Genomic DNA, 17523 nt, shown 5'->3' with positions numbered 1-17523 from the left:
TTAATTATAACTTTGTATAGCAAGGCAGATGCCAGGTAGCATAAGAGCACATGCAGACAGTGTTAATTCTGGAGTCCCAGAAGCTGTGAGGTGGTCATCTATCACAACCAGGTAGGAATGACTGAGGAAGGCAGCAAAGCTGGCCATGCCAGCATTTACACATGGAACACTTCCTGGGCAACCAGGTGTGATGGGGCACAGGTCCACAGTTCTCTTTGTGCAAGTCATGCTCACAGTTCCGTCCATAGAAAGAGGGAGGGCAGGCAAAAAGGACCCCAGGATGCAGGTTTCCCCATACAGACAGCAGGTTCTGTTTAGCTCCTTACTGTCCTGGATTCCCATGGATGGTACAAACTGGGAAGGTTGATGAGGAATTGCAGGCTCCTCCCAGGACTGAAGGCCATCATCTCTGAAGGCCAGGTCTCCCTGTGATTGACGGGCAAGTTCATGGTGACCCAATCCAGCAACTAGTTCAAATGCTCTGGTAAAGGCCATGATCAAAATCACACTGGAAGAGAGGCTCTCCATCTTCCTTCAGTCCATGTCTCACAGGCCAGTCCTAATAAACGCTTTGACTATAACCTTCAGGGAGTTTCTCCTCCCTCAGCCACACCTGACTTTCAATTTTTTTAAATTGAAATAATTAAATAATTATAGATTCACATGTAAGTGTAAGAAATAACACAAGAGATCCCTGTGCACCATTCTCAGTTTACCCCCATGATAACATTCTGCTAAATTATACTATATTGACAGTAACCAAGATATTGATGGTAATAAAATTCACCAATTAAAAGAATCCAAACTTTCATCTTCAAATGTGTAGAGGAATTATCTATCTGGTGACAAGAAGCTGATCCTGATGTTTTTCACAAGAAGTTTTCATTAATCGTTCCTTTGGATAATCAAACTGAAACCTATGTTAACCATTTGTTAATAGAACAAACCCAAACGGAAGGATTATCATCTGTTCAAGAAGATGTAAGGAGAATTTATAAGCAGAAACTTCTGCCTACCAGTCCAGCCCCTCAGCCTTCACTGTCTCTTCCACATAGAAAACCCAGGTTAACATTGCATTGAATCTGTAGATTGATTCCCCTACCATGCCACCCTCTATTTTGTGGTAGAAGACAGCATATCCCGAAATGCCTTAGCCAGAAACAAACAGAATAAAGAAGAAAAAAGAAATAAAGTGGAAATTATGAAGTAGAAGAGGGTAACATCATCAGCAGGGTGTGAAAGTGTAAGGGTGAATGTTTAGGCAGGTCGGGTGGAGGCAAGGAGGACCTGGCCTCTCCCACGAAAGGTCTGAGCTTGTGCAGTGGGCAGTGGTGTCCTCTGTTAGTTTGTGGCAGGGATGACATTCCACTAGGGCCATGTTCAGAAACAGCAAGGGGGCAGTTGTGCTGGAGCCAGGCTGGAGGTGCCTCAGAAATGCCAGATGCAGCATTATCATGGTACCTGGTCCCCTCCTCACCTGCAGAAGACAGAAGCCCAGGGCTTGTGCATAGGATTTCTTGGATGGATCAAAGTAAAATTTCCTCAGCTGGGCTTTAATTCCTGAATGCAGATTGACCTCTAGCTCCAGTCCAAGCTTTCTACTTGGAAGGGGTCATATGAGTGGAGAACTATTTGTATTATGGTTTTTTGGAGTGTTTTACTTTTAAATACTCTCTGCCTCAGTGTTTTTTGTATTAAAGTGCATACCTCTAGAGGAAGAGATCATGTTTGTCGTCTCTCATAAACCACACAACAAATTACCAGATATACATAGACACACACAGACACATGCACACACTCACACACACACAGTACAGTGCAAGGGAAGGAAAACTATCCATGAAAAGATCACGGTTTCTATCCTGGTTCTATAGCTCTGTCATTAATCAAGTTAGGATAAGTTACTTAACTTCTCTACTTCTTTATTTATAAAAATGAATATACTGATACATGCCTCATAAGAATCATTTTTAAAAATAAATTTATCTATTTTATTTTATTTATTTTATTTTTGGCTGTGTTGGGTCTTCGCGTTGCTGCACGCGGGCTTTTCTCTGGTTGCGGCTACTCTTTGTTGTGGTGTGCAGGCTTCTCATTGTGGTGGCTTCTCTTGTTGGGAGCACGGGCTCTAGGTACATGGGTTTCCGTAGTTGTGGCACATGGGCTCAGTAGTTGTGGCTCACGGGCTCAGTAGTTGTGGTGCACAGGCTTAGTTGCTCGATGGCATGTGGGAACTTCCTTGTCCAGGGCTCGAACCCGTGTCTCCTGCATTGGCAGGTGGATTCTTAACCACTGTGACACCAGGGAAGCTCCAAGAATCATTTTAACATTATCTGGGATATAACTCAAGTGATTACCATTGGATCTGAATAGTGGGTCAAATATATATGCTTCGCTGGAGAGAAATAAATGTATAAAAGCACAAACCAGGAAGTTCAGTCATTATCACCTCAACTCTACAAACAGGAAATGCTTCTTCTTAAATTGCTCAATAGCCAGAAATACAGTGGAGTAAGACAGTAGGGGATTTCTCATCAGTGCTTATGAGAGAGATCAGGAGAAGAAAAAGACCACAGCTAGGTGTATGGTATGGTGGAAGGAAAACAGAGAGGTAGGGATAGGAAAAAAAAAAAAAAAAAAAAGAAGGTGGGAACTCCCTTCAGAATATGTCTTCATCTTTTGGGATACTTTTCACAATTTTTCTCCCTTTCACAGCTGGTAAGTTTGTTTGGAGTGGTGGTGGGAAGGGTGAAAGGTATTGGAGTGAAATAGAGGAAACCATGATGAGAAAGATATTTTAGATTGTTTTCCACCAGAATTTTTCTGTCTTTGAAAATGTTCAGTTTTATTCTTCTCTTTCTAGTTTCCTTGGCTAGCAATTTTACAACAGTCCTTGTCTGGGTGCCTAATGTTCTGCATTTCTAACAAGCTTCCAGGTGAGACTGCTGCTGTTGGTCTGTAGATCATACTCAGTAGCAAGGCTTTAAAGAAGTCTTGTTTTTTGAAAAAAGACACTTGTGATAATTCTTAGACTGCATCTTTGTGTCATTTGCAAAAACAAAGAAACAAACAGAAACCCCAAAAAGGAGACTAAGAACAAACTCACACGTAAACATATATCTCCTTATAAGTGGGTATGTGTTATTTAAGCCATGTTAGGAGATTTTTTTTTTTTTTTTGCGATACGCGGGCCTCTCACTGTTGTGGCCTCTCCCGTTGCGGAGCACAGGCTCCGGACGCGCAGGCTCAGCGGCCATGGCTCATGGGCCCAGCCACTCCTCGGCATGTGGGATCTTCCTGGACCGGGGCACGAACCCATGTCCCCTGCATCAGCAGGCAGACTCTCAACCACTGCGCCACCAGGGAAGCCCGGGGATTTTATTTTTTTAAGCATTCCAGAGGCAGTGTGATATAGAAAAGTCATGGTTGTTCCCTGTGCTCCACCCTGCTGTCTGTGGAAGCTTTGGGTTTGAGTCTCTGCTCTGCCCTTCAGAGGTAGATTCCTCATCTGTACAACCGGGGTAGCCGTTTCTCCGTTAGACAGTTTGTGAGTACTCAGTCTTGAAGTGCCTCTCACATAGTGGATGCTCAACGAAGATTAGTTTTCTAATCACTTTTCTATCTTTTGAAGAATCTATTTATTTATAAATAACTACCATTTTTACATTCAAGATAATTTTAATTTCTTATCTTTTTATCAATTCTTAGTGCATTCTGACAATGCATTTTAATTATTACATTGTGTTACTGTACATAATTAAAACTAATAACACCATTTATTCTAAAAAGTGTTTTAAAAGTGCTTTTGCACTAAGGTAGAGTGATCTTCTTTCCAGTTATTTTGGATTATCAAGGAAGTTTTGATAGAAGAATACTGGGCTTTAGGTCAAAATAACTGATTTTAAGCTGTCACTTACTAAGATGACCAGGATGCTTTGTACTTTACCCATCTTTGTATAATTCATGGCACCTATCACAATGTTTTAAATATACTGATGATATTTATTGAGAACTTATTACATACTACATGCTCTTCTAAGTACTCTACATGCATTAGTGCATTTAGTCATACTAATTCTAAGAGGAATATTATTTCTATTTAAGAGAAATGAAACTGAGGCACAGAGAAGCTAAGTGATATATTTCACTATATCTTAGCTGCAATATTTTTTTCACATTTTAACATCTCCAAAGTGGGATGTGCATCAGTCAGAGCAGCAGCAAAAAACAAACAGCACACTTTGAGTAACTTGAGGAGAGTTTTATAAGAGTATGCATGCTTTAAAAAGATGTGGTTTCCCCAACCAATAAGAGATAATGAAGGACCTGGTGGCTTGCACCCTCTGGAAGGCATTCCACTCCTTGGCTTGAAGTTACACGATGAAGGAAGCTGAAGAAAGCAGTGGCTTTGAGAGGGCTGCCTAGAGGACTATGGCTATTGTAGTGGTATATAGGCAAACCCTGACACCACCACAGGAAAGATATAATACCCTGACCTCACTCTCCTCCCACCTTTGACCTACATTTACTGCCAATTCCTCCAATAAGTCAGCCTCTTAGGACCCAGAGAATGGCAGAAGAGATTGAAGAATTGATCTGGAGGAGAAAACGGAGGATATTCTAGCACAAGATGCATCTTACAGTAGAGAACATGTCATGAGTAATTGGCAGAATTTTTGTTTCCTACTGTTACATAATTAATACATTACAAATTAGTATCAATCTTTTATTTGATAAGCACAGAAACTTGTTCAAGATTACACAGTTAGGAAACAGTTGTGGCAGAATTTGGACCCAGATAATCTAACTCCAGAGCCCATGCCCTTAACCAACATGTACTATAAGTAGATCCTTAATAAATATTCATGGATAAAACTTTGTTGCTTTTTTAATATTAAACTTGAACAATTTTTTTCTGTCCTCATCTACAGCATCTCCAGAGGTGACCCTTCTTCTGGGGAAGAATAAAACTTCAGTGTGCAAAGCACTTGCAGGGAAGCCAGCAGCACAGATTTTCTGAGCCCCAGAAGGAGACTGCATCACTGAGTATGAATCTCCGATTAACAGGAAAGTGACTGTCCAGAGCACATGCCACTGGGTAGGCAACAATGTATCTTATGTGACCTGCTTTGTTTTACAGTTGTATGGGAATAAGAGTCTAACCATAGGTGAGTAGGCTTGCAGCAACTGATCTGATTATCAAAACTTCTTACCAAACAAGTCATCACCTATTTATGTACTCGGTTATCTCCTCAGGAAATTCTAATTGACTTACATTGAATTTTTCCATTCTGTCTTCCATTTGTTTTATTCCCTCTTTCATGTTTTACTTTGCTTTATGTCTTATTATTGAACTGAGGTTGATTTTCTCAGAACAATTTTCCACTTTAATTTTTTATCTGTTTATCAATTTTTAGTGCATTCTGACAATGCATTTTAATTATCAGGTTATGTTACCACTTTACAATTTTTATTTTCAATTGTGTCTAATCTGCTTTTTAATCCACCCACTGAGATTTAATTCCAATGATTGAATTTTTCATTTTAAAAGTTCAGTTCTTTCATTTTATTTTCTGTTTCTTCTTTTCCCTTTTTAACCTTGTTAACCTTATGTTACTTTATGGTGGTTTTGGTACTATCCTATTATTTCTAGTTATTGTGTTGCCAATTCTCCTGTTGGTTGCTGTAACAGAATTACAGAATTATAGAAGAAACAGTGACCCTTAAATGGTAAATGGGAGTGGGGAGAATTTAGAGAGTACTTTATACAAGGGATAAAATTTGAATGAGGCCTGGAGGATAGATAAGAGTTTAAAAAGTTAATTAGACTGACAAAGTAAAAATAGGGCATTTTATTTTACTTTCAGTTTTTATTGGAGTATAGTTGATTTACAATGTTGTATTAGTTTCAGGTGTACAGAAAAGTGAATCAGTTATACATATACATGTATCCACTCTTTTTTAGATTTTCTTCCCATATAGGTCATTACAGAGTACTGAGTAGAGTTCCCTGGGGTATATAGGTTATTATTAGTTATGTGTTTTATATATAGTAGTGTGTATATGTCAATCCCAATCTCCCAATTTATTTCTTCCCTTACCCCTTTTTCCCTTGGTAACCATAAGTTTGTTTTCTACATCTGTGACTCTATTTCTGTTTTGTAAATAAGTTCATTTGTACCATTTTTTTAGATTCCACATATAAGTGATATCATATGATATTTGTCTTTGTCTGACTTACTTCACTCAGTATGAAAATCTCTAGGTCCAACCATGTCACTGAAAATGGCATTATTTTGTTCTTTTTTATGGCTGAGTAATATTCCATTCTATATATATACCACATCTTGTTTATCCATTCCTCTGTTGATGGACACATAGGTTGCTTCCATGACCTGGTTATTGTAAATAGTGCTGCAATGAACATTGGGGTACATATATCTTTTCGAATTATGGTTTTCTTCAGATATATACCCAGGAATGGGATTGCTGGATCATATGGTAGCTCTATTTTTAGTTTTTAAAGGAAACTGCATACTGTTCTCCACAGTGGTTCTACCAATTTATGTTCCTAACAACAGTGTAGGAGAGTTCACTTTTCTCCACACCCTCTCCAGCATTTATTGTTTGTAGATTTTTTGATGATGGACATTCTGTCCAGTGTGAGGTGATACCTCATTGTAGGTTTGATTTTCATTTATCTGATAATTAGTGATGTTGAGCATCTTTTCATGTGCCACTTGGGCATCTGTATGTCTTCTTTGGAGAAATGTCTATTTAGGTCTTCCACCCATTTTTCTGATTGGGTTGTTTGGTTTTTTGAGCTGCATGAGCTGTTTGTATATTTTGGAGATTAATCTCTCTCTTTTTTTTTTTTTTTTTTGCGGTACGTGGGCCTCTCACTGCCGTGGCCTCTCCCGCCGCGGAGCACAGGCTCCGGACGCACAGGCTCAGCGGCCACGGCTCACAGGCCTAGCCGCTCCGCGGCATGTGGGATCCTCCCGGACTGGGGCACAAACCCACGTCCCCTGCATTGGCAGGCGGACTCCCAACCACTGCGCCACCAGGGAAGCCCCTGGAGGTTAATCTCGTCGGTCATTTTGTTTGCAAATATTTTCTCCCATTCTGAGGGTTGTCTTTTCATTTTGTTTATGGTTTCCTTTGCTGTGCAAAAGTTTTTAAGTTTAATTAGGTCCCATTTGTTTATTTTTGCTTTTATTTTTATTACTCTAGGAGATGTATCAAAAAAGATCCTGCTTGCAATTTATGTCAGAGAATGTTCTGCCTATGTTTCCTCTAAGAGTTTTATACTATCCCATCTTACATTTAGGTCTTAAATCCATTCTGAATTTATTTTTGTGTTTGGTGTTAGAGAATGTTTTAATTTCATTCTTTTACATGTAGCTGTCTAGTTTTCCCAGCACCACTTATCAAAGAGGGTGTCTTTTCTCCATTATATATTCTTCCCTCCTTTGTTATAGATTAGTTGACCATAGGTGTGTGGGTTTATTTCTGGACTTTCTATACTGCTGCATTGATCTGTTATTGTGCCAGTACCATACTGTTTTGATTACTGTAGCTTTGTAGTATAGTCTGAAGTCACAGAGCCTGATTCTTTCAGCTCATTTTTTCTTTCTCAAGTTCGCTTTGGCTATTTGGGGTCTTCTGTGTTTCCATACAAATTATAAAATTTTTTGTGAAAAATGCTATTGGTAATTTGATAGAGATTGAATTGAATCTGTAGATTGCATTTTGACAATATTGATTCTTCCAATCCAAGAACATGGTGTATCTCTCCATCTGTTTGAGGGTATTTTAAATAAAGATGACTGAATATACAAAGACTTAGAATCATCAAATTACTTGAAATCACTTGAAAGAAATGCAGTGTGGGGAGAGTGGATGGTGACTAGGTCAGTGGTGTTAAGGAGTTTTAGGAGACAGACAGCTAACATAGAGGAGTCTAAGTGAGCTAGATGGTAAACTGTGGCAAAATGGAGAGCAATATTCCATGTAAAGCGTGTGAGAATGTATAAGAGTAATTTAACACTTCAGGTCCAGCAGATGATTTCCATTGGAAAATGAGGGCTCAGTATTGCCACATCTTAAAATTTCTCAAAAGAGCTTGACATCTAGATTTTTATGTAAAATTTTCTCATTTGAAAAATGTTGTTGTATGAGCTCAAAACAAATTCACGTATCTGCAGTTTAGATTTGACCAGTGTTTCTAATCTCTCGACTAGATATAAGTCTTGAAAAATAAACTAAGGCCCAGTTGTGAAGAGCCTTCTATGCCATTCTAAGGAATTTATATTTTATTCAATAAGCAATAGAAAGGCAATAGGGGGTCTCAAATAAGGGAATGACATGATATGGTTTTCATGGGCTAAGATTAAAAGAAGTTAGTGGCAAGGAGATTAGTTTGCAGTCTATTTTAATAGTCTAGGACATAGATAATAAGGGCTAGACTTGGATATAAATAATGGTAATATAAAATATTTGGAAGGTATTTTGGTTGCAGGATCAATAGGATTTAGGTATTTTGGTTGCAGGATCAATAGGATTTATATCAATTAAATATGGGACTTCAAGTAGGAGTTACATGACTGGGTATTTTATGTCAGTAAATGTAGATGATGATGCCATTGTTTACATAAGGAATGCAAAGAATGAAGTGAAGATGATTTGTTTGGATTCAATCTGTTTTACAGATGAGTTGGAAACACAGGTTTGAAACATAGGAAGTTAAAGTGGGATTCAGATTTGGGAGTCATCTTCTTTCAAGCAATGGATAAGCCAATGGGAATGAATCAAATTTTTTTAGGGAAGGATGTTGAGTTGGATACAGAAGCAAGCACAAGATGGAATCTGGGGAACACCACATTTTTAGGAGTGGGCCAAAGAAGAGAATCTAATAAAAGAGGCAGAATGCAGTCCATGGGGAAAGAAAATGTATGGAAACCAACAGAAGAGTTTGAGGGAGGAAGAAGCAAAAATTTCACGTTCCTTCAAGATGTCAGGTGGAATAGGAATTTTAAATGTTCTTTGAATCAATCATTGGATCACTGATGACTGTCATAAAAGCAGTTTTGGGGGGTGGTGGAAAGAGTAGAGGAACTGTGTAGGGATGGGGAGGGCTAGCTTTTCAGGCAACTTTTGATTATTTAAAAAAATATATTGTGAATCATATCAGGAAATATCCCAAAATACCATACTGATGTTCTTTTGTATAATATCATAATATTCATTTTCTAAGAATAAAACTCTTTAAATAATTTTAAATAGCACATTGGTCAAAAACATTTTGATCAGAATGCTAACATTTGATATCTTATTTACAGACTCCTTTACAAGGAAGTTCTGTGGAACATTAGGCAAAATTTCACTAGAAATTCTTAAATTTTTAAGAGAAAAGCAAAACACCTTTCTCCAGATTCCTTTGCTACTCTGAGCAAAAAGCATTATTAGTGTCAATAATACACTATAGATCAACCTGACTTGTCAATAAGGAATGTACCTTTAAGGCATTACTTGTGCTTGTATTTAAAGGTCTTGAGCCTCCAGGTTATTCCACCCCCTGGAGTCTGCATAAGTCTCTATTTCCTTCTGGGCATTCTGCCTGTTGTGGGATCCATTGCTTTCTGGAAGTTTACTGGATGCAAGTTATCTATTAGTTAATTAAAGTGGACTCAAAGTACGTTTACTTAAATGGGAAATTCATAGGCAACAAAATTTGTGATCCTGCTATGCTACCCCTGTAGTCTTAGTATTCAATACTTACAGCAAACAGCAATAGCTGTCATTATTTGAATGTTTACTACTCTGCCAGGCACCATACCACATGCCTCACATGTCACTTAAACTATTTTTTTCTTATTGACAAGGATGGAACTAAATATTGGGGGTAACTGACCATTTATGTGAAAAGCTTTTATGTCTTATATGCATGCATTTTTGGATATGTCAAGGTACAGCAGTGATCTTGGTGGGAGAAAATAACATATAATAAAAAAAAGCAGGTTTCTCTTTCAAAGTGTAAAGAGCTTTTTATTCACAGTTGCTTTGCCAACTAGAATTGTTAAATTAAAAATGATGGGACTAAATAAATGAAATTACATTTTTCTTTTTTCTACATTTTTCTCCTCCCTAACATTTTTTTGGCACACAAATGGATAAAAGAAGAATAATCTGAGCTTTCAAGGTTGTTTTAGCTTAGCTCTAGTTGAAATGTGGTCCAAGGAACCCTTGCAGGAGGTTTTCAAGGTTGTTTATATTTTCATAATAATACTAATATGTTATTTGCTTTTGGCATTACATTCTCTTACATGAGTGCACATTAGTTTTCTAGATGCTACATGGCATATGTTGATAATACTGCCTTAATGGCTTATGGAGTATTTGTGTATTTGTGTGTGTGTGTTTCCAAATTTTTCTAAGGCAAATTCTTTGGGATTCTCAACAATTTTTAAGGGTATAAAGAAATCCTGAGACCAAAAAGCCTGAGAATTGCTGTTTTAGCTGATATGAAATACATATTAGGATCACTTATGACTGAATTAGTTTTAAGTTTGGAAAACATAACTTTAGAAAATTATATAAAATTATAAAATATTATCAAGTGTGAAAAAATAATGAAAATTCATAAGCTGTATCATTTGTTTTACCTGAATTGATTGTAAATTACTGAGTTCTTGGCTGTGAGTCTCTCTCTCTCTCTCTTTTTTTTTTTAGAGTTATAACAGGTTCTGATAGTTAAGACTAAAACTCATTCCTTCGCTTCAGAGCTTCCTCTCTTTTTTGTTTTTGCTGTGTTTTATAAATAATCACTTAGATTTTTATTGGTCACTTTCTTTAAAATTAACACAAGCATAACTTCCGTTTTTGTTGACTACCAACAAACACACCTTCCAACCTTAATAACCTGCCTTTTGGACAAACACCATGTGGTTAGGCCAAACAGTCAGTCTGTGGTATTTTGTTACTGCTGCCATAGCAGATGAGTACACTATGGGAGTTGGTCTAACCTGCCTTAAGTATGGGTTATGTTTGATGTAAATACTTTCTATTTTTAGCCTAAATAAACATTTGAAATACTCCATTTATCCCACTTATTCTTATCTTCCCAAATCGAATTGTTTACTATATCTTTCTCTTTTTTTTTCAAGTCTCCTGCTTTTTCAAGATAGCTTTCTAAGTCAATTCTGCCAAATATGTTATAAATCAGCATTAACACTTACTGTGGAAATATTTATCAGTGGTCCCTAAGGTGTATAATTTTCTCTTTAGTTTTTTCTTTTTAAAAATGACATTTTATTTTTGTGAGATGAAACATATTTATAATAGGACATTCAGGCAATACAGAAAAATGTAATTTCTTCAAATTCCACCACACAAAACAACCAGTGATAACATTAGCTGAACACTTTTCTATGACTATATGTAAAAAGAAGGAAAGACAGAAATTATTTTATAAAAATTATTTCATATAAGCATGTTTAAATAAAAATTAATTACTTTACATAAAAATTATTATGCTTATTGTTACTTTATTTTAAGCTAGTGAAAGAAGCAGAAGTCATTGCTGGATGTGAGATAAAAATGTCTCTACCACATACAAAAGTGAACATTAATGTGAATTATGATCTTTGAGTGATAATGCTGCATCATTATTGGTTCACTGATTGTAACAAATGTACCACTCTGCTGGGGATGTTTGCGATCAGGGAGGCTATGCACGTGTGGGAGTAGAGGGCAAACGGGAACTCCTTGTACTTTCTGCTTAATTTTTCTGTGAATCTCAAACTGCTCTAAAAAAATTTAGCTTAAATATAAAAAAGTAAGCTCCTTTGCAGAAGCAATATTTTCTGGTGTATCATAATGATGTATAAGGCAGCCAATAAACTAAAAACCAAAACAAAAGCACAGCATGTCAAGTAGAGAAAGTGTCTATTCCAGTGAGTTTGGACAATTGCCCCCTAAATATTGAAAAAAAATATCCTTACCAGATGAGACACTCATTTCTAAAGGAGTTCTGTAAGTTAAAAAAAGATTGTGAACAATATTAAAAGGATGATGTAACTGTACATTTTAAACCTGTATTTTCACTGTCACTGTGTTTGTTGACTCCCTGCCAACAGGGAGATAAGATAAAGACCAACTTTACACTTCTTCAAACAGCCTTTCCTCCCACTTTCTGATTTGTTGGTTATATATTATTTTTACATTTTGAAGGTTTAAAACACTTGTGTTCTTTATACATAATTCTCTCAAGTATTTAGTTTTAACTATACATTTAAATGGATTTATTGTTCATCACCAATCATGATTTAGAATTTTTATTTATATTTTTTTGGTGGGATATCACCATCTACAATAACCCATTGTAGCTCACCCTAGTCCAGAGTATGTCTATCTGTCATGCCACTCACTGAATGTGTGGTAGGATCTATTATATCTGACAGTGTAATCATGGAGTTATTAGCAGAGCTAGTTTTCCTTCTGAGAAAAAGAGATTAAAAAAAACCCCTCTCAGGATCAAAATAAAATAAAACATACTAACAAAGTCTTATTCATAGTCACAACAATTTAGGGACTACTGATTAAATAATATATTGCTAAAATGTTAGAACAGTTATAGCAATTATAGCATTAACATAACCAACCACCTTGCCTGTGGTTCAGAAGAGAAATAAGCAAAGAACAATTTCTTCTGAGCCATGATGTTTATGATGACCACAACTTACCACAAATATTAGGTGAAAACCTAATATTTGGTTTGTGTGTATGTGGTATATTTCCATTCACGTGTTTAAAGATATTAGATAAAACGTTTGTATTAGTGGTGGAAATATCTGTGGTAAGAATCAGCCTGAACAGGAAATTCATGTAAGTAACTATTTCAGTGTTAAAAATATGCACTTTAGAAAGGCAGGTAGAAGAGAAAGATGAGAAAGGCTGTCCAGAGAATTGGGGAAGAAGTGTAGGGAGTCAAGCTGATTGTGGAGGGTGACAGACTACCTGGAGCCCCAGATATGTCCAAGCAGAAGCAGCTTAAGCCATGTTGATGAAAGACTGCAGTCTCCAAAAGTGACCTTGAAAGTGAACAGATTTTGGCAAATAGGAAATAGGTTAACTCCAATGCAAATAAAAATGTCTAAGTTTTGAGAACAAAGTCAGTATGTGGGATATAACATATGCAGGATATAATTATTATAAACATATACACAATTTGACAGAATTGAAAGGAGAAATAGGCAGTTCTACAATAATAGCTGGAAACTTCAATAACCCACTTTCAATAATGAATACAACAACTAGACAGATAACCAATAAGGAAATAGAAGACTTGAACAATACTATACACCAACTAGACCTAGCAGAAATACAGAACACTCCACCCCCAAAAAGCAGAATACACATTTTTTGTTGAGTGTACATGGGACATTCTCCAGGACAGACTATGTGTTAGGCCACAAAACAAGTCTCAATATTTAAAAATACTGAAATCATATGAAGTATCTTCTCTGACCACCATCACTGAATGAAACTAGAGAATTCAAAGATATGTGGAAATTAAACATCATTTTTTAAAACTAATAATGGGACAGAAAAGAAATCACAAGGGAAGTTATAAAATACATTGAGATGAATAAAAATAAAAACATAAGATACCAAAACTTACAGAAAATGGAAACAGTGCTCAGAGGCAAATTTATAGCTGTAAAACCCTATGTTTAAAAAGAAGAAAATCTCAAATCAATAACCTAAATGTACATCTTAAGGAACAAGACAAGAAGAGCAAACTAGACCCAAAGCTAACCGAAGAAGGAAATTATAAAGATTAGAGTGGAGATAAATAAAAAATAGGAAAACAATAGAGTCAGTAAAACCAAAAGGTATTTTTTTAAAAAGATCAATAAAATTAGCCAGTTGACTAAAAAATAAGAGAGAGAAAACTCAAGTTACTAAAGTCAGGAATGAAAGGGACAGTATTACCAAACTTACAGAAATAAAAAGTATTATTATTTATTGAATACTATGAACAATGGTATACCAACAAATTGGATAACATACATGAAATTGATAAACCCTTAGAAACACACACATTACCAAAACTGATTCAAGAAGAAATAGAAGATCTGAACATATGTAATAAGTAAAAAGATTGAATCAGTAATATAAAACCTCTCAACAAATAAGAGTCCAGGGCCAAATGGCTTCATTGGTGAATTCTACTAAACATTTAAAGGAGAATTAATGCCAATGTTTCTCAATTTTTTTTCAATAAACAGAAAAGAAGGAAGCACTTACCAACTCATTCTATGAGGACAGCATTACCCTGATATCAAAACCAGACATAGACATCACAAATAAAGAAAAATACAGATCAACATTCTTTATGGATATAGATGTAAAAATCTCCATCAAAATACTATCAAACTGAATCCAGTAGCACATTACAAGAATGATACACCATGTTCAAGTGGGATTTATCCTAGGAATGCAAGGTTAGTTCAATACATGAAAATCAATCAATGTAATTCATCATTTGAGTAGACTGAAGGAAAAAAAGCCCACGTGATCATCTGAATTGATATAGAAAAAGTATGTGACAAAATCTACACTCTTTCATGATAAGAACACTCAACAACCTAGGAATGGAAGTCCTCAACATAATAAAGGGAATTTATAACCCCTCCCCCACAGCTAATATCATATTTAGTGATGAAAACTGGAAGCTTTATCCCTAGGATCAGGAACAAGACAAGAATGTCCACTTTTGCTACTTCTATGTTTTGGAATTTCAACATTATACCAGAAGTTCTAGCCAGGGCAATTAAACAAGTAAAAGAAATGAAAGATGTCCACATTGGAGAGGAAGATATAAAACTATCTCTGTTCACATATGACATGATCTTCTTATATGTAGAAAATCCTAAACGTAGTACTCCCCCACCAGTAAAATTAGGGCTAATAAACAAATTCAGCAAAGTTGCACAATGCAAAATCAACATGCAAAAATGAATTGTATCTCTATGCACTAGCAATGAACAATCTTAAAGGAAAACTAAGAAAACAATTTTATTTACAATAACATCAAAAAGAATATAATATTGAGGAATAAACTTAATCAAGGAGTTGCAAGACTTGTATACTGAAAACTGTAAAACTGCTCAAAGAAATTAAAGATCTAAATAAATGGAGAGACATTCTGTATTCATGTATAAGAGACGTAATAATTGTTAAAATGACAATACTCTTCAAAGACATCTGTATATTTAATGTAATCTCTATCAAAATTCCAGTAGCCTCTTTTTTTATACAGAAATGTAAAAACCTCAAATTCATATGGAATTGCAAGGGACCCCAAATAATCGAAACAATATTGAGAAAAAGGAATAAAGTTGGAGAACTGACATTCCCAATTTTAAAACTTTCTACAGGTTTACAGTACTTGAAACAGTTTGGAACTGGCCAAAGAATAAACATGTAGACCAATGGAAAAGAATTGAGAGTCCAGAAATAAAACCATTCTCCCATGGCCCATTGATTTTCAACAAAAGTGCAAAGACCATTCACTGTATGTAAGAAAAGTCTCTTCAACAAGTTGTTCTGGGACAAATGGATCACCACATGAAAAAGAATAAACTTGGATCCCTATTTCACATCATATTAAAAAATTAACCCCAAGTAGATTTAAAAAACCTAAGTATGAGCACTAAAGCTATAAAACTCTTAGAAGAAAACATCTTCAATCCCCTTAGATTTGGCAACAATTTTTAGATATGACATCAGGAGCACAAGCATCCAAAGAAAATATAGAGAAATCAGAGTTTACCAAAATTAAAAACTTTGTACACAAAGTTTTATGTCAAAATACACTACCAAAAGAGTGAAAAACAATGCATAGAATGTGAAAAAAATTGCAAATCATATATCTGATAAGGTTTAAGTATTCAGAATATATAAAAAATTTGTACTACTCCAAACCAAACAACCCAATTTAAAAATGGGTAAAAGACTTGAATAGGCATTTTCCCAAGGTAGATATACAAGTAGGCACAAGCACATGATAGGATGGTCAATATCACTAGTCACTAGGGAAATGCAAATCAAAACCACAATGAGATACCACTTAACACCCACTAGGAGGTTACTACTATTACTACTACTGAAATGGAAAACAGGTGTAGGCAAGGTTGCAGAGGAATTGGAACTCTTTTTAAAAATTATTTATTTATTTATTTCGGCTGCGCCAGGTCTTAGTTGTGATACTCAGGATCTTTGTTGCATCATGCGGGATCTTTAGTTCTGGCATGTGGGCTTCTTTGTTGCCACATGCATGTGGGATCTAGTTCCCTGACCAGGGATCAAACCTGGGCCCCTTGCATTGGGAGCATGTAGTTTTACCCACTCGACCACCAGGGAAGTCCCAGGAATTGGAATACTTATATATTGCTGGTGTATAATGGTGCAGTCACTGTTAACAGCAGTTTGGTGAGTTTTCAATTAGTTAAACATAGAGAGGGAGATTAAGATGGTGGAATAGGAGGACGCTACATTCACCTCCCCTGTGAACACATCAGAAATACAATTACACGTGGAACAACTCTTACTGAAAACAACTTGGAGACTGGTAGAAAGGCTCTTCTACAACCAACACTGTAAAGAAAGATCCTCATGAAGTTGGTTAGGAGGGAGGAGAAGCTATCAGGTCAGGACCCAACCCTTAACAGGGAAACAGAAGAGGAGGGGGACATCATGGGCTGAGGGATCTTCCCTGGGGAGCAAGGATTTTGAGGTACCCCAGCACAAGGGTCCAACACCGGGAAGATGAATCCTCTTTGAAAACCAGTGGGACTTACTAGAGAGCTGAAAGAAACCAAGATAACACTCTTGAAAAGCACTGCACATGCTTGCTTACTCCCAGGCACAGCATGGAAGAAGCAGATTGAAAACTGCCAGGGCTCTGGCCAGCTTGCCAGGGCAGCCCCAGTGTGTACCCTAGCCACATTGGGTGCCTGCTGTAGCCTCTCCTGCTCTGGCCCTGCTCTCCATTAGGGTGAAGGCTGCCTTTACCAAGGAGAGTATGTACACTTAGAGGAAACAGAACCAGCTCGGACCCAACCCTGCCTCGGACAAGGGTGGAGGCAGCCTTTGCCAGCACACATGTTCCGGTCCACCTTTAGGAGGAGCTAAACTAGCTCCAGGGTAGAGACTGACATTGCCAGCAGGAGCAAAATCAGCTCAGTAGTGAGGCACCAAACCCTCTGGCCTGACCCAGCCTCTAACCAAAGTGTGCACAATGGGGAATAAAGTGACCCAGCATTGATATGCAGTCTCAAGCCCTCAGGCCCTTTCCAGTACCCCAACCAAGGTAGAGACTGCCATCACACACGGGAAGAAACCCAGCTCCCTCAGGGCTTCTGCTCCAAACCCTTGGGCCCTGCCCCTGCCCCTGATAGGGTGGTGACTGCCACTGGGCACAGGAGAAACCCCAGCTCACATCTGGCTCTGGCTCTA

At 36.9% G+C, this 17523-nt stretch overlaps 1 pseudogene across 1 annotated transcript; it reads right to left on the bottom strand.

Annotated features, from left to right (window-relative positions):
- Positions 1 to 17171, bottom strand: LOC308617922 (protein Cripto-like; annotated as a pseudogene). Its single transcript has 2 exons — positions 17080 to 17171; positions 1 to 532 (listed from the first exon to the last, which is right to left on the bottom strand). The product of its transcript is annotated as a protein Cripto-like (transcript).
- Between the last annotated feature and the right edge of the window lie 352 nt (positions 17172 to 17523).

Source organism: Mesoplodon bidens (assembly GCF_964165515.1).
Source record: "Mesoplodon bidens genome assembly, chromosome: 5".
NCBI classification, from domain to species: domain Eukaryota; kingdom Metazoa; phylum Chordata; class Mammalia; order Artiodactyla; family Ziphiidae; genus Mesoplodon; species Mesoplodon bidens.
The sequence above is the reverse complement of the archived record's forward strand: the minus strand, read 5'-3'. Positions and strand labels throughout refer to the sequence as shown.